This window comes from Macrotis lagotis, chromosome 3 (genome assembly GCF_037893015.1).
Source record: "Macrotis lagotis isolate mMagLag1 chromosome 3, bilby.v1.9.chrom.fasta, whole genome shotgun sequence".
Classification (NCBI taxonomy): Eukaryota; Metazoa; Chordata; class Mammalia; order Peramelemorphia; family Peramelidae; genus Macrotis; species Macrotis lagotis.
Window position 1 is genome coordinate 277,952,892 of NC_133660.1, and position 24,231 is coordinate 277,977,122.

General features: G+C 41.8%; 1 protein-coding gene across 7 annotated transcripts in view; it reads left to right on the top strand.

The window, feature by feature from the left end:
* Positions 1-24,231, top strand: part of SHANK2 (SH3 and multiple ankyrin repeat domains 2) — a 675,055-nt gene that overhangs the window by 47,921 nt on the left and 602,903 nt on the right. For all 7 annotated transcript variants that reach the window (XM_074230853.1, XM_074230850.1, XM_074230845.1 and 4 more), the window contains exon 2: positions 115-180. The gene's annotated coding sequence lies outside the window, so the exon portion shown is untranslated. The remainder of the gene's footprint in view (positions 1-114; positions 181-24,231) is intronic.

A 24,231-nucleotide genomic window follows, 5' to 3' on the forward strand; every position in this document is an offset into this window, starting at 1 on the left:
GGTAAATAGATTATTGTTTCCCTTTGCCAACCAAGGTGCCACGGCCACCAAGCAACACCGGGGCAGGGGGAGACTTTCATGCTCACTCCCTTCTCCCTGTGTTTTCTCCAACAGAATCCTGAATTCGAGGGGATCTGGGGAAAACTGAGGCGGTGATTCTGCCCTGCTCTCTGTTTCTGGGTGAGTGATAACCCATGCCCCCCCCCCCCCCCCGCTTCCTGAGCTCACCTAAGGAAGGTCCCTTTGGACGGTGCCCTGCAGCCCCGGCCTGTGTCTTCTCTGGGTGACCTATCAGCTAGCAAGCATCTATTAAACACCTACTGTATGTAGTGCACTGAGCTAGGTAGGCACCAGGATAGCTATGAAGGCCCTCCAGGAGCTTTCATTCTATCAAGAGATAACATTCCTATGCAGAATGCAAGGTACCAAGTAGACAGGATACTTTCCAGGTCCTTTTTATTTTCACTTTTGGACAAGGCATTACTGGGCAAGGGAAGATGCCTGGGAGACAGAGGGTTCTCAGAGGCCTCAGAGGCCAACCCTGCCTTCCATCTGTGGAACCTGCCACTCTCAAATGGAGCCAGTTATGAGACTGCTGGGATTTATGACTCAATGGATGAGGTCAAAGGGGTAAAACCAAAGCCCACCTGCCCTGCCTGAGGTGGGAGAAGGTTTCTGTGCTACTCAGAGAGATATGTGTCTGATTGATGAGGAGAGCCCGTTTTGTACTCTTTGTAAAAAAAGCCTTTTAAAAATTAGGTTATGTTGTTTCACTTGCCAATTGCTTCCTAATAACCACAGTTGTACAAAACCCTCCCTTATACATGTATATTTTAATTTTTTAGGCATTTCAGCTGAATTAGCTAAAATTAAACAATGCAGCCCCGTAGGGCTGTCTCATTCTGCACCTCCTTTCCTACCAAATGGAAGCAGTTGTGTTTCTTCATCAGTCCCCAGGGACCCACAATGATCTGAATGCCGCTATCTTTCATCATACTCATTTAGATGTATCGTGTTCTCCATTTTCCTAGTGGTGCTCGTTTTCTCTGCATCTGTTCATCGAGGTCTTCTTGACTTCTTCAGAATTCCTTTTCTTCAAAAGGTCGTAGATCTAGATCAGAGCTTAGAGATTATCTAGTTCCAGACCCCTTATATTTTCAGATGAAGAAACCGGAGCCCACAGAAAGTTCTGGGTCTCCTCATCGGTCTCACAGAGTGGGAGTTCTGTTAGGTCAGTTAGTCACATGTGTCCTATGATGGCAAATTTAGCCTGATATAAAGTGGGTGATTAATAAATATTGATTGATTTCTGTCTTTGGCTTTGTGGGGATATTTCTGGGCCAGGTAGTAGGATCCCCTGGTGAATCACAGTTGCTGAGTTATTCCTTCAGAATGCTCCATGGACTCTCCAGCACTGGGTGAGGGTGAGCTTGTTTTCTCACAGCCCCACCAGTGATGGCTATGTCTATTTTGGATCATCTTCGTGGTTATCAGTGATTATTTCTTCCTTTGTTGGTGGTAGCTCATCTCTTCTTTGAATATATTTCATATAATTCAATCACTTAATGAAGAGAAGTTCATACTCCACAGGTCTCTCAATTTCCTGTAGATTTTGGAGGTCATGTGTTTCTTAGCAAAGTTTTGGGTTTTTTTGGCTTAATTACTCTTCTTTTACATACAATGTTAATAAGTTAATGAGTTTTCTAAACACACACCAGATGAGAAGAAATAAAAACACAGCATGGTGGTGTGGGCTGCTCACCAACAGCAGGGAGAAATAACAGCCTTACTTGGGGCATGGGGGAAAAGCTATTAAATTTGTTCCCCCTTTTACCTTCCACCCCTACACTTTTTGGCCCTCCAAGAGGGAATAATAAAACTCAAGGCCAAGCAAGCTGGAACCTTGAAGTAAAGGGTCAAGGCCTGGGGCCAGAGTTCTTGAAAAAAAGTATTGCTAACTGTGACCCATGTCCTTAAGAGAAATTTAAATGATGCCAAATGGATTCTTTCCCGAGACTAGAATCATGTGGAGTGTACCTTAGAGGCTTTCCCAGGCACCCAGAGAAAACAAGGCCATCTCAGGGCACAGGTGGGTGACTTTGAATGGCCTACTCCGAAGACTGCAGGATTTGGGGCTAGAGCCTTGACTTAGGGACTGGAGATCTCAGGGCAGAGAATGGGGGGTGTAAGTCCATACACTTCCTGGATGTGTCCTCTGAGGGAAGACCTGTACTCCACGACTCATTTTCCCCATCTCCAGTCATCTTCATCCATGTCTGAACATTGGACTCAGATGGCTCTGAAGGAGAAAGTGAGGTTGGTCATTTAGCACAGTCCCCCCCTTTCTCAAATCCAAGTCACTGACATTGTCATGACATCACCTGAGAATGAAGGACAAACCACAACAAATGAGGAGGTTGGACTCAGTGATCCATAAGGTGTCTTCCAAGGTTAATCCTATTGGAGCCTCAGTGCAAAACGGGGAAAAAGATACTCCTATTTTTCTAGGTTACTAGACTTCCATGAGGAAATGCGATGCAATTGTGTGGTTGGGGTGTGGGATTGACCTACAGATAAAAAATAAATGCATGTTAAACACATCCCTCACAGTGACCCTGCCCTTTTTGCAGTTAAGGAAACTGAGGCAGAGAGAGTTTAAGTGACTTCTTAAAGAGTACGTAGCTAGGAAATGTCTGAGGCTAGATTTGAATTCAAGATTATTTCCCCTTCTGTGAATTCTTGCCCAGGTGGAGGTTGGCCTTGATGGTTAATAGCTCACACTGATGATATGGATGGTCCACCGATAGCTTCTGATCTCCCACCTCAGTGGATCCCCAAAACAATCTGCATAGAAGGGACTCGCAGAAATGTAAACTTAGAGAGATTCAGTATGTTGCTTGGGCTCCCACAGCCAGGACTGCTGACGCAGGATTCAAATCCAGATCTGCTTGACTTGAGGAACAGGACAGTTGCTATTGTCTGTGCCATGGGGCTTGGAGCAGAAGAGTCACATGGAGGATGAGGGGGATGAGGCTCTCTGGGATCCCTGGGGCCCCCATTACCTGAGCCCTTAGAGATGGTTATATTCCCTTCTGCTTTGTTTTATGGAAAACACTCTGCATAGGTGTCTGAACAAGGGGGTTCCTATCCCAGCTCTGTCCTCTACTGCAGACCCAAGTTCAGAGCTCACCTTTGACATTTGCCAGTTAAGGGACCTTATGCAAGTCATTTTATTTCTGGGCCTCATCTCTACCAGCACTAAATCTATATTCCTCTCACTTCAAACCCAGGACTCTCTCCCACCGTAATACATTATTCCTTTAAGTCCTTTTTATTTCCATTTTATAGATGTGGAAACGGAGACTCTGGTTCAGTAAGAGATCTGCCCAGGGTCATAGAGCTAGGGATGTCTTTGGACTGGATCCCCCAACTGTAGGTCCTAATCCGAGGCTGTACTACCTCCCCACCAGCAAGATCCTGAAGGGTTAAGTTCTAAGTCTGGAAGGCTTGATTGAATCAAGATTATCCCATTATCATAATTTGTATGTAATTTATTAGACAGACAGCTTGATTGAAGACCATGAGAGTGATAGTGAGATTCCCTTTCTTATGCCCTTGATTAGACTTAGCAATTTGCCTTGTTTGTGTTACCCAAGTGTTTCTCCATCAAGTTGCTTCCTTCTCTGTGTGGACCTCAGACATTGTGGGTCAGGTTTTCTTCTGCCTGCGTCAGCGTGGCGGTCCCAGAGGTCTGGGCTGGGGCCATAAAACCTTCTCCCAATTGGCCTTTGGTGGTTTATACAGACCTTGTGACCTTTTTGCCCTCTAGTCAGAGTCATGAATAACCTCATTAAAGCTCTGAAAGAATTTGACTAGAGGCCTGCTAGGTCACTCATATCTCTACCATTTTCTGATTCTCTGGTCTTAAGAATCATGGAGCCCATGGATGGACAATTAATGGGCCCAAGAGACTGGACTAGCGAGGTGGAGAGCAGGTGAGATGGTGGTCTGTACCATCTTAAACAGTATGGATGTGATGGCCTTGGATCAGCTCATTATGCTCAGACTTTGAGGGGGTCCCCTGGAATCATCGGCACAGGTATAATGGTCTCTCCTTATTCTGGTCGTTCTGACTTTACTCTGGCATTGGGAATTAAGAATGGTGCCTGGATGCTTCCTGTGTGAGATCTCTGAATGCCCCACCAAAAGAGTTGACTTTTTCATTGAAAGTAGGGCACAGATAGATAATGGAGCACCTTTCCTCTGGTGCAGGCAAGGGCCTGCCCTGGCACAGATGGGAACGCTTGGTCCGCATGGGGAAGAGAAGCCCCATTGTTTATCTTGTTGAAGTATTGGCATTGCAGTGTCCCATTTTGATTGAATGTAGGTCTCTCTCATCCTGGTTTGAATAGTTATTAATAATAGTTCTATATGCAGAACGTTAAGTGTTGGCAACAAAATAAAGATAAGATTATGAGCAAGAGTGCAAGACATTGGTAGGATAGTAATAATTATGAGAGTGGTCACCATTGTCATCATAACTCCTTTAGCAAATAATCTCTGTTATCTCATGGGATTCTCACAATGACCTGGTGGGGTGGAGAAGGCAAGATTATTCTCATTTTACAGATAAGGAAACTGAGGCTCAGAGAGGGTAAGGGACCAGTCAGATCCCCAAAGTTATAGAAGACTGGGCACTAAGCCCCGAGACTCTTGGTCAAGTAGCTGCTTTGTGGCAGTTTTTAATGGTGCACTCTGGATTTGATCATCTTAAACCCTTTCCTTTGTAGATCCCAGGTTTTTCAGTTGTACATTATTTTAATATCTATGAAATATGGGAAATTTGAAAATAACCCCCAGTATGTCGGGTGGATCTTCTGGAGGTAAACTCATGGAAGGATAGAGGAAAGCGTCCAGGATAGACTGGCAGAGACTGAAATCATTGTGGGCAATACTCACATGGAGGAACCTCAAGTCCATTGGAGTATTGAAGCCATGCCACCAATGCAGGTGAGCTGGTGTCCATTGGTCTTGAGAGGGTGTCTGTGAGAAGGAGAGGGGGAGGGACAGGGACAGGGACAGGGACGGAGGGGAGAATGAACCTTGAGGCCATAATGCTTGAGAGAAATCATCTGGATGCTTTTTGGAAGGATGAAACCACATTTCTTGTATTTAATTCAACAAGGGATACTGCCTTACCTATTTGTTGTGTCTCCTCTAGCACCTAGTATAATACCTTCACCCACTTAGCATGTTAAATCAGTTGATATTCTGAAATCTATAACAACACTGATATTCCATGTTCTGTGTTCTAAGGATCCTTTCATCTCTGACATCCTATGTTCTATGTTCTTAGGACCCTCTCATCTCTTTTATTGTGTCCTGTGTTCTAAGGACCGTCTCATCTCTGTTATTGTGCCCTATGTTCCAAGGACCCTCTCATCTCTGACATCCTATGTTCTGTGTTCTTAGGGCCTTCTCTGACATTTTATTTTTAATGTTCTGAGGACCCTCTCATCTCTGACATCCTATGTTCTATGTTCTAAGGGCCTTCTCATCTCTGACATTTTATTTTCAATGTTCTGAGGATCCTCTCATCTCTGACATCCTATGTTTAATGTTCTGAGGATCCTCTCATATCTGGCATTTTATGTTCTGAGATCCCTTTCATCTCTGACATTTTATGTTCAATGTTCCGAGGGCCCTTCTAATTCTGACATTCTGCATCCTCTGTTTCAGGCTCTTTGTAGCTCAGACACTCAACCAAAATCAATGCTTTCAGAAAACATTAAAGGAAGATAGATGGTGGTAAACGAGTATCTGAGTCATCTGGAGAATAGACATAAAAGACAAACACCCACTCTGAGCCTCCAAATGTTCATTGTCACACAGTCTCTGCCCAGGTTGTAATAAAGATGGTGCTAAGTATTATTTACAAGTCTTCTCTGGATTGACTGAAGGGAGTCTGCTCCTAAGGAGACGGTCTTACGGCCTTGCTTGTTTGGCAAAGGAGGTGGCTCTTGGCCAAATCCTGTTGGGGACTAAAAAGTTTCAGGAGACAGCTCAGCATTTGATTGGTGGATCAGTCAGAGGCCATAATACACAGCGGCAGCTAAGATGAATATCTTGCCCATCCCTTTTAACCTTTTAATTCATTTGGTACAGAAGAAAGGGGGCCCTGGTTGGGCATCAGGCTGAGGACCTGGCTTAGACTTGGCTTAAATACTTACTATCTGGTGGCCTTGGATAAATTCCTTCCCTTCTCTGGGTACCCCAGTGAAACTAGGGTGTTGGGATGAATCTAAGACCTCCAGAATCTGCTACCTTAGATCTAAGGTGAATGCTCCTATACCTGCTGAATGTGGTATAGGAAACCTATATAGGAAAACTGATGATTACCATGATTATGATATTGGGGACAATGATGAAGACCACCGCCGCCGCCGCCATTACTACTGCTGCCAGCTAATATTTGTAGAGTGTGTGTTACATACTTATTCATAAACTCTTAATTATTATTTATAAGCAGTTTATAACTATTATTTTACTTGATCCTCGCCACAATTCTGTGAAGGAGGTGCTATTCTCTCCATTTTTACAGATGAGAAAAGTGAGGCAAATAGGGATTGAGTGACTTGCCCAGGGTCACCCACCTGAGGTGGATTGAACTCTGGCCCTCCTGACTCTGGACCGGGTGCTCTATGACCTTCACCACCTACTTGCCTAGGTTCAGAGCCGGGACGGACCTTCAAGTTATGGTCTTTACAAAATAACCCAGGCAAGTTGGAAGCCTCTTTTCATTCCCATCATGAATGGCATCTACCCTATTGTCCATCTGCACATTCTAGGACTACAATAGGGGCTTCTTCTCACCCATTAAGCAAGTTTTCTGTTATTTGGTGAAAGTAAAAGATTCTCTCTTGTACCCCAACATTCTTTGTTCCCCACTTCCTTGAGCTGATGGAGTTGTTGGGAATGATTCTGACATCTACTTAGTTCTCTTTTTAGCATTTTTGATTACTACATCTTCAATGTCAGGGGGGGGAAATGTTTATTTTAATTTTGCTTTCCATCTGAGTTCATGAGCTAGCTAGAATGCTTGCAGACTTTAAGAGGAGTTTCTCAAAGGCAGTCTGCCCGGATCTGATTGTATTGAATTCTGGTTCTCCCCTTGTTTGAACCAAGACACACGGATTACTAGAGCTGCCCCATGGGCCCAGAGCTCCATGGGACAATAGGACTTGGGTCTTGGAAGTTTTTCAAATGCCATAATTTAGAGTAAACCCATTTTCCATTTTCTTTCCTGGAACACTGCCCACAAAGAGCCAAAAGGCTGAAGCTCCTTTCTCTCTGGGGTGCTCTTGATGGTGTCCCCCCTCCCCCCCCCGGTATTTTTTTCTATTCCCCATTTGTTTTTGTTGGCAGTGACATCCAGGGGAAGCTCTCGTGTTTTTTTTTTTTTTTTTTTTTTGTAATCAGACGTCTCTGTCTGGCTTTTGTCTATTAGAGGGAGGAGCTGGCTTCCTACCTCTGGGAGACAAATGAATGAAATGTTGAAAGGGATACCCCCTACTTATCAGCTCTGAAACCTAAGGAGCTGAGCTAGCTGGGGAACAGAGCGGAATTCTCTTAACTTGAAAAGCAGGACGGTGACTTGCCCTCTCCCCAGGGAAATACACTGGTCACAGCTATTGAAGCAATCTTTGCCTCTTCCCCCCATGGAGATGCGGTCCCCTAGCAAAATGAGGAGCTCCCTTGTTGGAGAGCTAATGGCCAGGGGAAAGGAGGAGGAAGAGTGAGAAGTAGCTCTCTTTCTGGGGCTCCAAAATACAGCCTTTATTACACATGTCTAAAGTTGCCTTTTATGGTGGAGATCCCAGAGACCTTCCCACAAAGACTTCTTTTCACTTACAAAGAATCAGAATTGAGGACCTGAAGAGAATTTGAGCGATACATTTATAGTCTTTGGGACTAGAGTGATGGATCAGGTCCCAAGCCAGAATCACCCTTCCTGTGGATCCCAGCGGTCAGAGGGCCCTCTCCAATCATCCTGATTCACATCTGGCTACTGGACCCAGATGGCTCCAGAGGAGAAAGTGAGACTGGGAACTTAGCACAGCCCCCTTCACTCAAATCCAATTCACATGCTTAACATGGCATTACCTCCTTGATGTCATGGTCTTCTTTGAGAATGAAGGACGAACATCAGTCACCCATATGGCAAATGTGCTTAGGTCTAATTATATCATTCTGCTCAGAAGACTTCTGGAGTAACCCTCCTGATCAAAATTTCCACCTCTTTGCTTAGCATTCAAGGACCTCTCTAGCCTCCTTTCGACCTTATCTCCCATTATTCCCTTTCTCACACTCTTGCCTCCAGTCCAGCTCTGCTCAGTGAGCAAGTATTCATGTTTTGCTCTCTCAGGAAGCGGCTGTCCTCCTTCCTTTGCCTCTTGGAATCCTCCCAATCGTTTAGATCCAAGTTCAGGGGGTCCATCATCTACTTCTCCCCACTATGGATAGATATCCCAACACTCCGCTCCCACACCCAATGTTATATATTAAATGGGTAACATGGCCTTCCACTAGCCTGTAATCTCCAGGAGGGCAGGGATGTTACCCTATAAAACCTTTACATGTCCATTAATCAATAGGAAGTTTGCTTTGGGTAAGGTCCTTAAGGTTTCTAGGAAACAAAGCCCTATCCTTTCCTTGTTTCTCTGGTTTTGATATTTAACTCTCACTCTGTGTGACTTGTGGAACATGAACTTGGTTGTGATTTTGCATTTCCTTTTGTGTATATCGAGGAGAGCTGTCAACTGGTCCTCCTGGCATGAAGGGAGGTATCGCATGCATACTTCAGAACTCTTTAGTCACATGCTTCAGATGCTCCCAAATCCTTTTTCTCCGGCAAGGAAAATAAAATAGCATTTCTCTGCTATTTAGCATCTCGCTCCCCCCTCTACGGTTCTGAACCTTTTAATTATCTTGTGAGATTTTTCTCCAAGACCTCTCCAAGTTTTCCAGTCTTTTTCAGTTTGACTTCCAGAGTGGATTTGGACCAGGACTTGGCAAGATGGGAAACTTGGCCCCGTTCTTCAGCAATATCACCTTTCCTGTTGTGTGAACTTCCCCTCTCCTTTGGCATTGCTTTATCACCAAAGCTGTGTTTCTGTGTATATTGGGGATAGTGAGTCCCAGCTGCCACATCCTCACAGGAGTAGAATTGTCGCTGGTAAAGCCAACGAAGACTTGGTCTGTGGTGTATGTTCCAGTATTGGAACTAATTCTTCAGAAGAACATCTGCCATTGCTGATTGCAAATTCAAATAGCTATTACTGGTAAGGGTATTATAAGGCTCAGAAAGCTTTTGTTTTCAAAACATCTCTCTTTGGTAAGCAGGGCTAGCTTTTGTGCCCATTTAAAGATTTTTTTTTAAATTTAAGACAATGGGGTTAAGTGACTTGCCCAAGGACACACAGCCAGGCAGTGATTAAGTCTCTGAGACTGGATTTGAACTCAATTCCTCCTGACTCCAGAGCTGGTGCTCTATCCACTATGCCACCTAGCTGCCGCCTATTGTGCCCATTTTATAGATGAGAAATTGATGTCTTCAAGGAGGGAAGCCATTGGCCCAAGTAGAGAACCTAGGTCTTCTCTTTTTTTTGCCAAACCACATAGCAACCAAAGCAACATGTATGAGTTGGGGAATCAGTGGAGAAAGGGGAGAGTAAGAAGGTGGATATGGAAATAAATCCTCTATAATTTTGCTTTATCATTTAACCTAGACGTCATCCTACATTCCAAAGCCATATTCAGTTTGGGTCCTTCCCTGAGAATGGTGGAATATTGGCACCCAGGAAGGCTTACTCAACAGTAGGTGTGGCTTCTTTTCATAGAATTGTACAATCTTTGAGTCAGAAGGGCCCAGCATCACTTTCTACAAAAAATATTTTAAACTTAAAAATCTACAAACATATATTTTGGTATATGAAGAATAAGAGAAAGAGGAATTATATATATATGAAAATGAAATTCTGTTAGATTATTGCTTTTAAAAATGCAGTGCATAATTCAGTTTAACAGGGTAGATGCCACTTTGCTGATGCCTGGGCTCCCTCAAGTTAATGGATGAGAATACTGAAAGCCAAAAAGATATTTTGCTGCTCTTTCAGCCTTAACTCTTTGAGGACACTCACTTTCTTCATTTTGAGTGAGAAATTTTTGTTGTTTCACTTGCTGTTCTTCAGACATTTTACAGTCTTGTCTGACTCTTTATGACCCCATTGGGGTTTTCTTGGCAGAGATACTGGAATGACTTTCCATTTCCTTCTTCAACTCATTTTATAAATGAGGAAACTGAGACAAACCTGGTTAAGTGACTTGTTCAGGTCATACAGCTAATGTTTCTGAAGCCAGATTTAAATTCAGGAAGATTCCAGATCCATCCAGCACTATATCCACTGGCCTGAATAAAGAAAAAAATTCCAAATAATCCCAGGATAACAGAGATTCTGCCTTTCACTTCAACCTCCAACCCTTGGATTCCCCCCCAACCCTGATTTTTACCTTTGGACAAGTCACATTCTCTAACCACTTCTGTGTTTGGGTCTCTGTAGGATTGGGCTCAGCAAGGTGGGCTGCTACATCCATTTATCTACTTCAGAGAATTTGGGGAATGGGAGGATTGATGGATATCCCAATACTTTGACTTTGATAAATGTTTATTGAATTTGATCCAATTTAGCCTTCTGATTTCAATGTCACTGAGCCAGCAATCATTTGGGCAGCTAGAAGGCAGATAAGAGTGCTGGGTTTGGAGTGAGGAAGACCCAAACTCAAAACCTCCTTCAGAATGTTTAGCTCTGTGACCTTGGGCAAGTCACTTAACCTCAGATTCCCTCAGTTTCCTCATTGGTAGAATGTCGACAATAGCACCTCTCCCTCCCAGGGTAGTTGTGAGAGTCAAATTGGATAATGATTGCAAAGCATTTCACAAACCTTAAAGTCGCATCTAAATGGAAACTATTGTTATTAATGATTAATCCTTGGAGTCAGTTCCACCAGCCTAGACTAATTGCTTGCTGTGCTCTAGGCAAGGAGTTAAGAAATGGGGAGAGAACCAAAAGGGAAAAGTTGTGGACCTGAAGGAGGCCACTTTCTATTGTCATTTTTGTGAAGGTGGAAGCAAACACTCACTAATGTGATCAGAGAGGACCTAAAGTGGGTGGTAGACCTGGAGGGATGTCTCGGATAGGAACCAGGGTGGACACCATCACTGGCATGGGGCACAGCCTGGGCAAAGACCCCAAGGTGAGAGATTCAGTGTCATAGATGGGGGGGGCAAGGAGTGAATTACTTAGGATGGAACCTAGAGTGGAGGATGAAGAGAATAATGTGAAATCATCCCAGAAAGCCCGGCAGATGCCAAATTGTGGAAGTTTTAAATGTCAACCCAAAGAGGTTGTGCTTGACTCTAGAATCCTCCTGTTTAATTCATTTATGTGAAGAGCTCTGGTTTCACTGTCCTATGGGGAATGTGCCCTAAGAAGGCTTGGGCATTCTGGAATTTTCCTGGAATCTGGCTGGCAGAGGAGGCAGCAGGTCCTTTGTCTCTCCTACCTTTGTTCTCATTTTCACCCAGCCCCTCAGACACCAACACTGTTCCAGGAGTCCGACCGTCGAGTAATGTCATCCCTTCCCAAGCTGAGGAGCAGGAATAATTGGAGAAGCCCAGTGTCTCCTTCCCTGGGCCCTTTCGTCTTAACAGGTGGTGAGCTGAGTGTGATAAGAATGAGCCCGGCATCTTGGTTCCCTTTCCACACCTTTGCTGTTTAGAAAGGTGTTTTCTGCTTATGTTTCTCAGGAGTTAATAATTAAATGTCTTTCCCAGCCCTCCAGATCTGTTCCCACTGTGTAGTTAATAGGATTATGCATCCCCTGAGACTAAGGTTGAAACTATAACTATGAAGGTGCCCATCCTCCTCTCCACACCCTTCTCCCCATTTAACTAGCATGGAATTAGCTGTACGTTTTTATAAAACCATACTTTTCTGATGGACCATTTGGATTTGATCATCCCTGTAAAATAATAGATCTGAAAGCTTTCAGAGGTCCTATAAGTCAAAGGCCCATCCCCCCTTGTTTTACCATAGGGAAACCAAGAGCCTGAAGGAAAAGTGAGGAGCTCCGAGTCTTCTGGCTATTGAGGAAGTTGCAGCTTTGGGAAGTAAAGAGGTAGACGAAGATTGGAATGACAAGCTCTCGTTCTTGAACATCCTTAATGGATTGAAAGACAGTGACTAGACCGTCATGTTCACTTCACCAGTACAAGATGGGGAGATATGGCTAGGCAGTAGCTCAAGTAAATAAGGTGAAGGAGGAAATGAATGTAATAAATATATTTGAGTCTATCCCCCCCATGAAAGAGTTGCTTTTCCCTTCATACCCATCTTAGAGTTAACTGGATCAGCCTGGTCAAATCACTAAGCCTGTTTGCTTCAGTTTTCTCATCTGTAAAATGGAGATAATAATGGTACCTGCCTCCAGGGTTCTTCTGAGGATTAAATGATGTAATAATTGTAAAGTGTTCAGTATGGTCCCTGGCACATAAGCACTATATAAGCTTTAGTTGTGACTATTACTATTATTATTATCGTCATCTCTGTTTCATTGCCCATTTCCCCCATATGAGACTTTTTTTATGAGCTTCTCATACTTGCCCCTTCCATTCTGATTAGAATGCAAACTTCTAGAGGGCAGGGCCGATTTTTATCTCTGCATCCTCATTGCCTTGCATACAGCTTTATAGAGAAGTAGCCACTTAAAGATTGTCTTTATTGCTGAGGAATTTTTCATTATGAGAAAAATGAAGAGTGACCATCACCAGCCTGCCTCACAATTGGCCCGTCCTTCTCTGCTCTGGTCAGACCATATCTGGACAGTTCAGGTCAGGTCTCCATTCCACATTCTAGGAAGGATGTGGATCAGCTAGACCTGAGGCAACAAACACACAACCACCTATGGGCCACCACAGCACCCCCCCCCCAATATTCCCTGGTGCAGTCACAGTCAGTGGTTTTCTAATTCATTATTTGGCCCAAGGGAACCTTACACTTGGATTTGTGGCACTGTTTCTATTTGAATTTGATACCATTGGACATGGCAAAAGGACAGTGACCAGTATAATAAAAGGTCTAGAGATTGATGAAGGACCTGGAAATGTTTATCCTGGAGAGGGAGAAGGGAAATAAATAAGAAAATATGCATACACATTATTTATGTGATATATGTTATATTTTATGTAGGGGTGTGTGTGTGTGTTTCTATACATAGCCCCAAGGAACTAGGATCAATGGATCGAAGTTGCCAAGGAGAAAATTTAAGCTGGGATATCATAAAAAAAGCTTCCTAATGATTAGAGATTTAGGAAAGTGGAATGAACTTCCTTTTGAAGGTTGTGACTTTACCAATCCTGGAGGTCTTCAAGTGAAGGCTTGATGATCAGTTATTGGGAATCATGTGGAGGATAGTCCTCTTTTCTTATTTATTTATTTATTTGTTTAAGAAAGGTTTTATTTATTTATTTTGAGTTTTGCAATCCCCACCCCAATCTTGCTTCCCTCCCCCCAATCCCCACAGAAGGCATTCTGTTAGTCTTTACATCATTCCCATAGTATGCATTGACTAAGTTGAGTGCGATGACAGAGAAATCATATCCTTAAGGAAGAAATATATAGTATGAGATACAGCAGAATTACATAAGACAATTTTTCTAAAAATTAAGTTAAAGGTACATAGAAAGTCTTTGATCTTTGTTCAAACTCCACAGTTCTGTCTCAGGATATAGATGGCATTCTCCATTGCAGACAGCCCAAAATTGTGCCTGATGGTTGCACTGATGGAATGAGCAAGTCCCTCAAGGTTGATCCATCACCCCCATGTTGCTGTTAGGGTGGACAGTGTTCTTCTGGTTCTGCTCATCTTGTTTAGCATCAGTTCATGTAAATCCTTCCAGGAGGATATTCCTCTTCAGATATGGGCAGTTGTGTGGTACAGTGGATACTACTGAGCTTAGAGTCAGGAAGCCCTCAATTCAAATTTTTTCTTAGATGCTTGCTAGTTGTTTGGCCTTGGACAAGTCACATCTCTGTATGTCAATTTTCCCCATCTATAAAATGAGACATTGGGTTCAATAACCTTTAGTTTTACGAGTATGAGGGAGTTTAAGAGTATAAGTTTTTTTTGAAAAAAAGAAAGGGACCAATTTTTCATATTTGTTTTTAAGATTTGAATTTCAAACTATTTTCCTCTATCCTTCCCCTCTTGAGAAGGCGAGCAATTTGATAAAGGTTATACATATATGGCCATGAAAGACATATTTCCAAATTGGTCATATTGTGAAAGGAAAACAACCCAAAAAGTATGTTCAAGCTGCATTCAGTCTCCATTAGTTCTCTCTTTGGAGATGGATATTATTTTTCATCATGAGCCCTTTAAAATTATCTTGGATTGGGGTGGCTAGGTGGTGCAGTGGATAGAGCACTGGCCCTGGAGTCAGGAGGACCTGGGTTCAAATGCAACCTCAGACAGTAGTGGCCTTGGGCAAGCCACTTAACCCAGTTGCCTTGCAAAAAAAAAAAAACCTTAAAAAAAATAAAATTATTTTGGATCATTGTATTGCTGAGAAAAGCCAAATCATTCACAGTTGATTGTCATCCAATATTGCTGTAACTGTGTTCTCCTGTTTGTGCTCACTTTATTTTGTATCAGCTCCCTTCATTTCTTACAGCCCAATAGTATTTTTATCACAAGTATTTATCACTTGTTCAACCTTTCTCCAATTGACAACATTCTCTCAATGTCCAATTGTTTGCCATCACTAAAAGACTTGCTGTAAACATTTGTGTACATCTTAGCTTTTGGTTTTTCTCTTTGGGATACAAACCCAATGATGATATTGTTGGATAAAAGCGCATAGATGGTTGACCCTTTGGGTACAGTTCCAAATTGCTCTTCAAAATGATTGAACTAGTATGCAACTCCACAGACAATATATTAATGTCTCATTTTCCCATATCCTCTCCAACATTTCTCATTTTTCCCCTGTAATATTAACTAATATGATAGATGTGTCAGGATAGCTCAGAGTTGTTTTAATTTGCATTTCTCTAATCAATAGTGATTTAGAGCATTTTTTCATATGAATGTAGCTAATTATGATTACTTCATCTGAAACTGCCTGTTCATTTTCTTTGATCATTTATAATTGGAGATTATCTGTTATTTTTATATAATTAACTCAGTTCTCTATATTTTGAGAAATGAAGCCTTTATTGGTAAAAAATGCTCTGTATTTTTAAAAATTCTTTTTCTGAGTTCTTTCAGGAATTCTTTTTTAGGTCTGAGACACACATTCTTCTTTGAAGCACTGAATATAGTAGTGTTTTGACTTTATCTTCTTCTGAGTTTGTGGTTTTATCTTCCCTGTCAACATAGTTGCTTTCTATGGTCAGGTTCTTTTTTTTGCTGTTTAGTCATTTTTTAGCTTATTTCTTGATTTTTTTTAACTCTGTTACTTCATCTGCTACTAAGCTGGAGGAGGCACAGTCCCACGCTTTTGGTCTTTTCTGGCTGCTGCTTTCAGAACTAGTTCTGTGGGGTATGTAAGTTTTCAATTCTTCCCAGGTGACAGGTTCTTTTTTCCTCCCCAAATAATCCTTTTTTATTATTTATTTTCCAATTATGTATAAAGATATTCTCGACATTCATTTTTGTGATGTTTTCTCCCTCTTTCCCACCCTAGAATAGTTAGTAAACCTGGTGTAGATTATGTCTATACAGTCATGTTACACAGATTTCAAGGTCATATATTCTAAGAGTGTGTTTCCTCTTCTGCTGACCTGCGCTCTTCTGTGAGTGACCACAAGCTCTCTTTTCCATTCTGGAACTGTGACTAGAGTCCCATACAAACAGCCATCCCTATTTCCCTGGGGCCACATGCTCTGGTGTGCTAGTGCCGATCCTCACCCTAGACTGGGATCTAGAACTGCAACCTGTAGCTGAGTCTGGGCAATGCAACCGAGTTCTGCATTCAGTGCTAGCAAAGGGATCCCTACAATCTGGCCAGTTCATCCTTGTTACCATCTGTGGGCCGAGAGTTCCAGAAACCACTGTCAGCCACTGCCCCAAAGGCTCAGCTCCTGTAGCCTGCCCTAAACTGTGCTCCAGTCTCATCTGGATGTGTCTGACCTTTCTTGCCAACCTTCCCAGTTCATGAACTGGGAAATGATTTTACCTTTTTCTTTTGTGTGTTCTGCCATTCTAGAGTTCATTTTGAGGCATTAGTTAATGTTGGAGGGGAGTTTGGGAAAGCTCTGCGAGTCCCTGCCTTTTCCACTCTGCCCTCCTCAGGATCCCTTTCATCCCCAGACCTATGCTTCTTATGATACTAGAGGGCCTGGAGGTGCCTAATAGTGTGAAGAATTTGTGACTCTTCGATTGTTTGCATTTCTTGGAATTGTAATCAGAATGGTTTTATTTTACCATTGCAGATTAAGAAAAGAGAAGAGGCATCCATTTTTTGGCAGATTTAAGATCACAGCCGTCCAAAATGGTGCCAAAGGGGAGAAGCAACTTGAGTTGGGGGGGGGGGCATATTCTATCATCTGCCGTGAGCCTGTTTGTAGTTACAGGATGCTGGGAGAGACTAAAGTACCAGTCCTTCCCTATCTACAGAACTGTCCCAAGGTGCTATTTTCAAACAGATGTTTTGAATTCACAGACCTCTATAATCATTTTTTTCTCTTTAGGAATAATACCAGGGGGCGAAGGCACATGCTCCAAAATGCTGGCTTAGGTATAGACGTGACTCAGCCTGACTTTTAAGCTCTCAAACTAATGCACTGGTGTATAGTTAATTCTTACTTTGAAATTCCAGACCCAGGACTCAGACCCATGTGAACAGGCTAGAACAGTGATGGAGCTCATTAGACTTGAGGTCAGGAGCAGCTTCCTAATAATTACAGTTAGCTGGATTTCAAGTTGCCTATTGGTTTCTCAACCTGGTTTAACCCACCTGGCCAGACAGGTCAAATCAGGGAGTTAGAGGGCTGTTTACTCTAAGCATGTGTAGACTTTCTCAGTGGAATGGGTAGATGAGAACAGTTTGTTTCAGTGGTTGTGAAGATGACTGAAGCGCAGATACTGTGGAGGGTTTAGAGTTTGGTCAGACATCCAGAATGCGGGGTTATCCCCCTATCTTGGACCATCATCAGCCATCCTCACTTTTGACCTGCCATTGAACAGCAATGACTTTGGAAGAGAGAGAGTGAGGGTGATGTTGCAAAGCTTTTCCTCCTTTCAGTCCAATTCCCTCCCAAGTCAAGATATCTCTCTGTGATGTAATTGGTCCTCTTTGAAAAGAAGAGATAGATAACAAGTTCTTCCTCTTTGGGAGCCTTCTTCCAGAGACTGAAGGGTCACTAGGGACTCCTGGAAATGAGTTCTAGGTCAGGTACTGGTTGTGCTAGGTGCCCCAGAGATTCCTCTAGCTTTGTGATCCATAATGGGTTAGCAGGATGGTAAGGGAAGACTGGACCCTGTTTCAGGAGGGGTCCACATCCAGTAGAATGTAAGCTCCTTTGAGGTCAATTCACTTTTGTCTTTGTATTCCCAGAGCTTAGTCTAAAATCTGGAATTTATAAATGTAATAAAGGATTGCTGAGTTGAAGATTATTCCTACTGAGACAGGTGACCTACTGCTTTGGAGGACATCCCTTTGGAGGCACCTTCCCCTCCCCAACATTTGAGTCTGGATGCTCCTCTTAAACTACTCCACAAGTATGTGTTGGTGGATTTTTAGCTCCTCTTTCAGCTCCTGAATGTTTCCATTTGAGCCTTGCTGTGGATAGTGTCCCTCCTAGCTGATCCTTGGTAGGGTCTCTGGACTTCCTTACAGAAGAGGTAGCTGTGCATGCTGATTTCTCCCAGGAGATTCTCACACCAAAATCACAGAGTAGAAAAGACATAAACAGACACCCTCCATTTGGAGCTTAGAGAAATGATGCTCTGGGCAGGTCAGGAGAGAGCAGGGCTTAGTTGAAGGTATCCTTGAACTAGTTTGAATCCAGTGGGGGGGGGGCGTATGAGTATTTTTCTTACATTTAGAAGATATTGGAAAGTAGATTGTTCCTTTGATTTATCACTGAATCTCAGAGATCCTTGTTTCCCTTGTTTTTTTGTCCTCATTATGACCTTCCAATCCCCTCAGCCCTTGGGTGGAGCCAGGCCATCACTGCCATCTCAGCTTCTCCAATAACAAATTGAATGCTGTACTGTCCACACTAGTTTCCAATTCTTTCCCTTTTATCCCATTGCTCCATTATGCCTTGCCAAACTCCAGCCTTGGATTATTCCTACCATCTATCACTTTGACTCCTATTTACATGCTGGTGAATGGAGCTTGAGGAAATCGTGAAACCATGCTGTCTGAGCCCACTACCCAAAGGAAAGCTGTTTGTCACCTCCCTAATAGATTCACTCCTTGGTTCTTCTTAGCCTCTTACTCCAACCTTTCATCCTCCACAAATGTCTTTTGGCTCTTTCTTTCCAACACCCCTCAGCTAAAGAACCTTGCTTCTTAGTATACAGAACAAATCGAAGCCATTTGGAAAGTTCGCTTTTCTTACCTCCCACCCCCCATTATCTCCTCTTTTACTCCAGGCTTAATAAAACAGATGGCCATTCACTTTGCCAAAGATGCCCCTAACTATCACTCTCATTCTCTCCCAAATCTATTTTCTCTCTCTCTCTGCTTGTTGCTTACCTGCTATCTATGCAAGCACCAATGTCTCCCTAACCTGAAAACATCCTCTCTTAAGATGACCAACTCTACTAGGTACTATTCTTTAACTCACAACTTTTCTTGGCTAAATTTTCTGATTAAGCTGACTATACTATGTCCATCCTCTTCTCTTTCATTTATCACTCTACAATCTGGTTTCTAAATTTCATTATTCAAGGGAAACTTCTTTCCAACATTGTTGGGATCCCTTAATAGCAAAATCCAATAGCCTTTTCTCCTCATCCTTTTGACTTCTGTGTAACCTTTGGCACAGCTGATCACCTTTCTTGGTAATCTTTCCTCTCCTTTATTCTCATGTTGCTCTCTCCTGACTCTCATCTTACCTGTTTCTTATGACTATTTTGCTAGATCTTTATCCATATCACATTCACTAATCATGCCTGTCCCACAGAGCTTTTTTCTGGATCCTCTTCTCCCTATAGGCTTTCTCATGTAATGATCTTATCAGCTCCCATGAATTAAATGATCATGTTTTAAAATGTGTGTATATCTGTTTGTCTATATCCATTTCTATCTATCATCTATCCATCCATTCATAAATAATATGAATAAATAATTTATTTGATGTTCTTTTAAATTTTTGAATTCGAAATTTTCTTCTCCTTCTACAACCACTGAGAAGGCAAGCAATAGGTTAGCAATTATATATGTGAAATCATGTAAAACATACTTCTATATTAGTTATATTACAAAAAAGCAAAAAAAAATCAGAAAATTCTACTTTATTCATCAATTTTCCTTCTGGAATTAGATAGCATTTTTTTCATCATGAATCCTTTAGAATTGTCTTGGGCCATTGCATTTCAGAGCAGTCAAATCTTTCATAGTCAGTCATCCTGACAATATTGCTGTACAATGACTTCCCAGTTCTCACTTCACTTTGCATCAGTTCATGTAAGGCTTATCATGTTTTTTGTTATTTGCTTTTTTTGGGGCGGGGGTAAAAGTATCCCTTTGTCATTTCTCTTTTTGTTTTGTTTTGCAAGGCAATGGGGAGGTTAAGTAACTTGCCCAAGGTCACACAGGCAATTATTAAGTGCATGAGGTCAGATTTGAATCAGGTCCTTCTGACTCCAGGTTTGATGCTCTATCCACCCTTCCACCTAGCTGCCCCTTCTTCATCACATTACAACACATTTGTAGTTCCTCATAATCACACACCACAACTTGTTGAGTTATTCCCCAATGGATGGACATCCCTGAAATTTCCATTCTTTTGCCACCCCCCAAAACAAACTTCTAGCAATATTTTTGTATTTATGGGCCTTTTTCCTTCATCTCTTTGGAATATAGACCTAGTTGTAGTATTGCTGGGTCAAAGAATGTAAGCAGTTTTATAGCCCTTTAAACATAATTTCAAATGGTTCATCAGAAAAAGTGGACCAGGTCACAACTCCACCAACAGTGTATTAGTGTATCTATTGCCCCTCATGTCCTCCAGCATTTTTAATAGGTTTGAGGTGTTTCCTTGGAGTTGTTTCAATTTTCCTTTTTCTAATTATTAATAGTGATTTTGTGTAAATTTTCACATGATTATAGAATGCTTTGGTTTCTTTTTCTGAAAACTCCCTGTGTGTATGCTTTGTCATTTATCCATTGGGGAATGGCTTTTATATTTTTGTTTATTCTATTCTATGCTCAGCATTTATTTGAAAAACGAGCCCTACATCAGAGAAACTTGCTGTAAACAATTTTGAAATGGCTTCATTGTCTTCAGTATCTTTTAGCAACATGTGGCTTCCCTGATTATCTCTTTTCATTAGGTCTATTTTTGTTTTTGCTTGGTCTGAGATGATGATTGCAACCTCGGCTTTTTTTTTTTTCATTTTCATGAAGCATATTAGATTCTGCTCCAGCACTTTATTTTTAAACTCTCTGTCTTGTTTCAAGTGTGCCTCTTGCGAACACCTATTTTGGGATTCTTGTTTCTAATCCCTTCTGCTATCTCCTTCTTTTTTATGGGTGCATTCATCCCATTCACAATCACAGTTAGGATGACCAAGTTTTTCTTCCTTCCATACTATTTCCTTGTCTTTCTTCTTTTGGATTTGTCAAGCCCTCCCTAGAAGGAATCCTTCCTGCCGTTCCAGTCTTCTTTCCTTGTACTGTGTGATCCAGTCACATTGACATTCTTGCTGGTATTCACAGACATTGTCCCAGTTTGTGGCTGCATTCCCTGTCCCTCCCACCTGACAGGTTTTCCCTCCTTCTCTCTTATGTTTTAGTTTCCTGACTTCCTTTAAGACTATATCTTGAATGTGCATTGCTAGGGACGTGAGATCTCCCTCATTAGACTTTGATGTTCTTGGGCCAGGAGATGTCTTTACCTTTCTTTGTATTTCTAGATTGTTCTTGGATCAGAATAGTGATTAATAGGGGTAGTAAGGTAGCAAAGTGAACAGAACACTGGCCCTGGAGTCAAAAGGACCTGAGTTCAAATTTGACTTCAGACACTTAATGAGCTGTATGACCCTGGGCAAGTCACTTAACCCCATTGCCTTGCAAAAACAAAAACAAAAGAATGACTAATGAAAATCTGACTGTTTGACAATGTAGAATTTCCTCTACCAGATCCCCAACAAATTGCTATCAAAATTCCTCTGGAAATCTTTAAAGACTGGGGGAAGGGGAAGCCCAATACTTCTGGAATCAGGTTGTTATACTCTGGGACAGTTCAATTGTTAGGAAAGTTTTTCCTCCTATTAACTTAAATTTGCATCTCTGCCTATTGCTCCCTGTTGGCAAAGGGGCAGCCCCACAGATACTTGAGCCCAGTTATTCCATCTCCAAGAAGGCTTCTTTTCTCCAGGCTGAGCCCATTAACTGGTCTTCCCAAACAAAAATAGACCTAATGAAAAGAGATAATCAGAGAAGCTATATGTTGCTAAAAATACTGGAGACAATGAAGCCATTGGTCTCAAGACCCTTCACCATCCTGGTGGCCTTCCTCTGGACACATTCTGGCCTATTGACCCCCTTCTGAAAGTGCATTTCTAACAGGTGGTCTGAGGGTTGGATAGATTTAGGGGCTCTAAGTCTGCATTCTCTTGAATCCATGGAGAAGTGTGCCAACTCCCCTCAATCCATCTAAATATGAACCCAGAATAAAAAATTGATGTAAAGGAAAAAATATATTTCAGTTATGGAAAGGAGAACAAATTTTAATGATGGAATAACAAATGGGAAAATATGGTAGTATAAAATAAATTAATTTGACTTTGTCTAGAAAGAGGCATTGTTTCCAAGATAAAATAATAGAAACATATGGAGGGAAAATCTTTGTGGTAAGTATTTGATTAAAAAAATATGACTTCTGATTTCTTTGAAGACTTTTTGAAAAATTACAAGAAAAATTGTCATTCCCTAGTGATTAAATTAAAAGTATAGAAATAGATTGTCTTTGAAGAAATAGAAATCATTATTATTTTTTTTTAGGTTTTTGCAAGGCAAATGGTGGGGTTAAGTGACTTGCCCAAGACCACACAGCTAGGTCATTATTAAGTGTCTGAGGTCGGATTTGAACTCAGGTCCTCCTGACTCCAGGCCACCTAGCCACCCCAGTAGAAATTATTATTAAAAATTTTCTGCTATAGCTTATAATTTGGAAGATGCCAATAAAAATTTTAAGATACTAGCTTGTCTATATTTAATTAGCAAGAATAGTGAAAAATGATGAAATTCATTTTTACTGTTCCATTTCTCGTGATATAATAGTAAGAACAATAAACATTCCATAGTTCTTTCAGGTTTGTAAAACATGATATGTTCTTTTCTATTGATCCTCCAGTTATAGTGATGTCTTATCATCTTGGAACCCTACTAGTAATACTAGGTTCCCAAATGACAGTGACAGGATGACCCTCCCAGTATACAAATAGTATGGCTGGCTGCATTTGAATAGCAAAAACTGGTTAAGGTGCTCTGGTGTACTTCAGTCATTACACCTATCTTTGATGTATCATATAATAATACATCAAAGATATGTGATTTTATCAGTATGAAAGATGCTTGATGGGGGGATTCCCTCCCACCAATGCAGAAAGCAATCTAATCACAATGTGTAGGCTTAAAAAATATTTATTTTAAGGTTCAGATAGTTTGAGTGATCTTTCTGTCCAGAGACATAAAAGTTTATAAATAAATTTCAGAGAAATGACTTAAATATAAATCATCTAGCATCCAAGTCCAGAACACTATAGGCTTCCTATTATGCCAAAATGCCCTAATTACTATTATAATATAGACAAAAAGCAATTGTAAAGAATTAGGAGTCAGACTCAGCCTGGAGTGGTCAATCAGGAGACTTGAGGTGGAATCCTCCTCTCTTGTTTACCTTCTCTCTGAATCGCCTTGGGCAAGTCATTGCTTTGTCACCTCTTTTGGTCACACTTTTTCTGTAAAATGAGAGTTGGGATTAGCTGACTGGATATTACCTTCTAGCTCTAATTCTGTGATTCTGTCAGTGCTGTGGATGGGAATCCAGATTCTGTCACTTATCAGCTAGCTGGTCTTACCTTGAGTTGGTTGAGCCCTTTGGTCCTTACCTGTAAAACTGATGGGTTTGGATTACTTGGCTTCAGGACGCTTGCCTAGCTTTAAATCTAGGATCCTGTGAGTTGAATAAAATGGGAAAATTTATATTAAGTGATGAGGATTGAGAGCAATGACATAGGCGTTACCTAGGGCTCTTTGAAGGTAATGTTTAATAAGCACATGGACCAGAACATGGGAGAGGATGCAGATTCAGTCAGATGAGATTTTGGTCAAATTCTCCATCACAATTTTCAGTTATTTTTTATGGGGGAAAGGGAATGGCAAGGGTTAGGATGTCATTGTACATTTTTGTTTAATGGACTGAGCAAAAGTAGAATGATTTTTTGATGTTGGTTCCATTGTCCTCAGGCTACTTGGTGAGAGTGCCACTCCATGAGGCTTGATGCAAAACCAGCCTTTTTGTCGCTGCCACTGAGAATGACTAGGCTTCCCTAGCAGCTCTTACCTGAGGATAGGCTGCATGTCATCACTGCCACCTTTCAGAGCTCCTGGGGGGGTGGGGGGGCTGCTTGATTTGCAGTCGCTCAGTCATGAGATGGCGAAGTGAGTCCACTGGAAAGTGTCAGATACTTGTTTTTTTAATAGTTTCTATTCTGGAAGTTTAGGAAAGGGTTCAGTTGTGTTGACCCAAAGTTTGTCAGCTTCAGCTCACCCAGGCGTGTCTCGCTTGAACCCAGCCAGTGTCTCTTCCCCATGCGGTTTGATTTGTCTGGCCCCACAGCCAGTTGACCAGCTTCAAATCCTATCACTAACACCTGTGTGACGAAGCAGGTGACTGAAGCTTCAGGAGCCTTTTCATCAGTGAGAGAGGG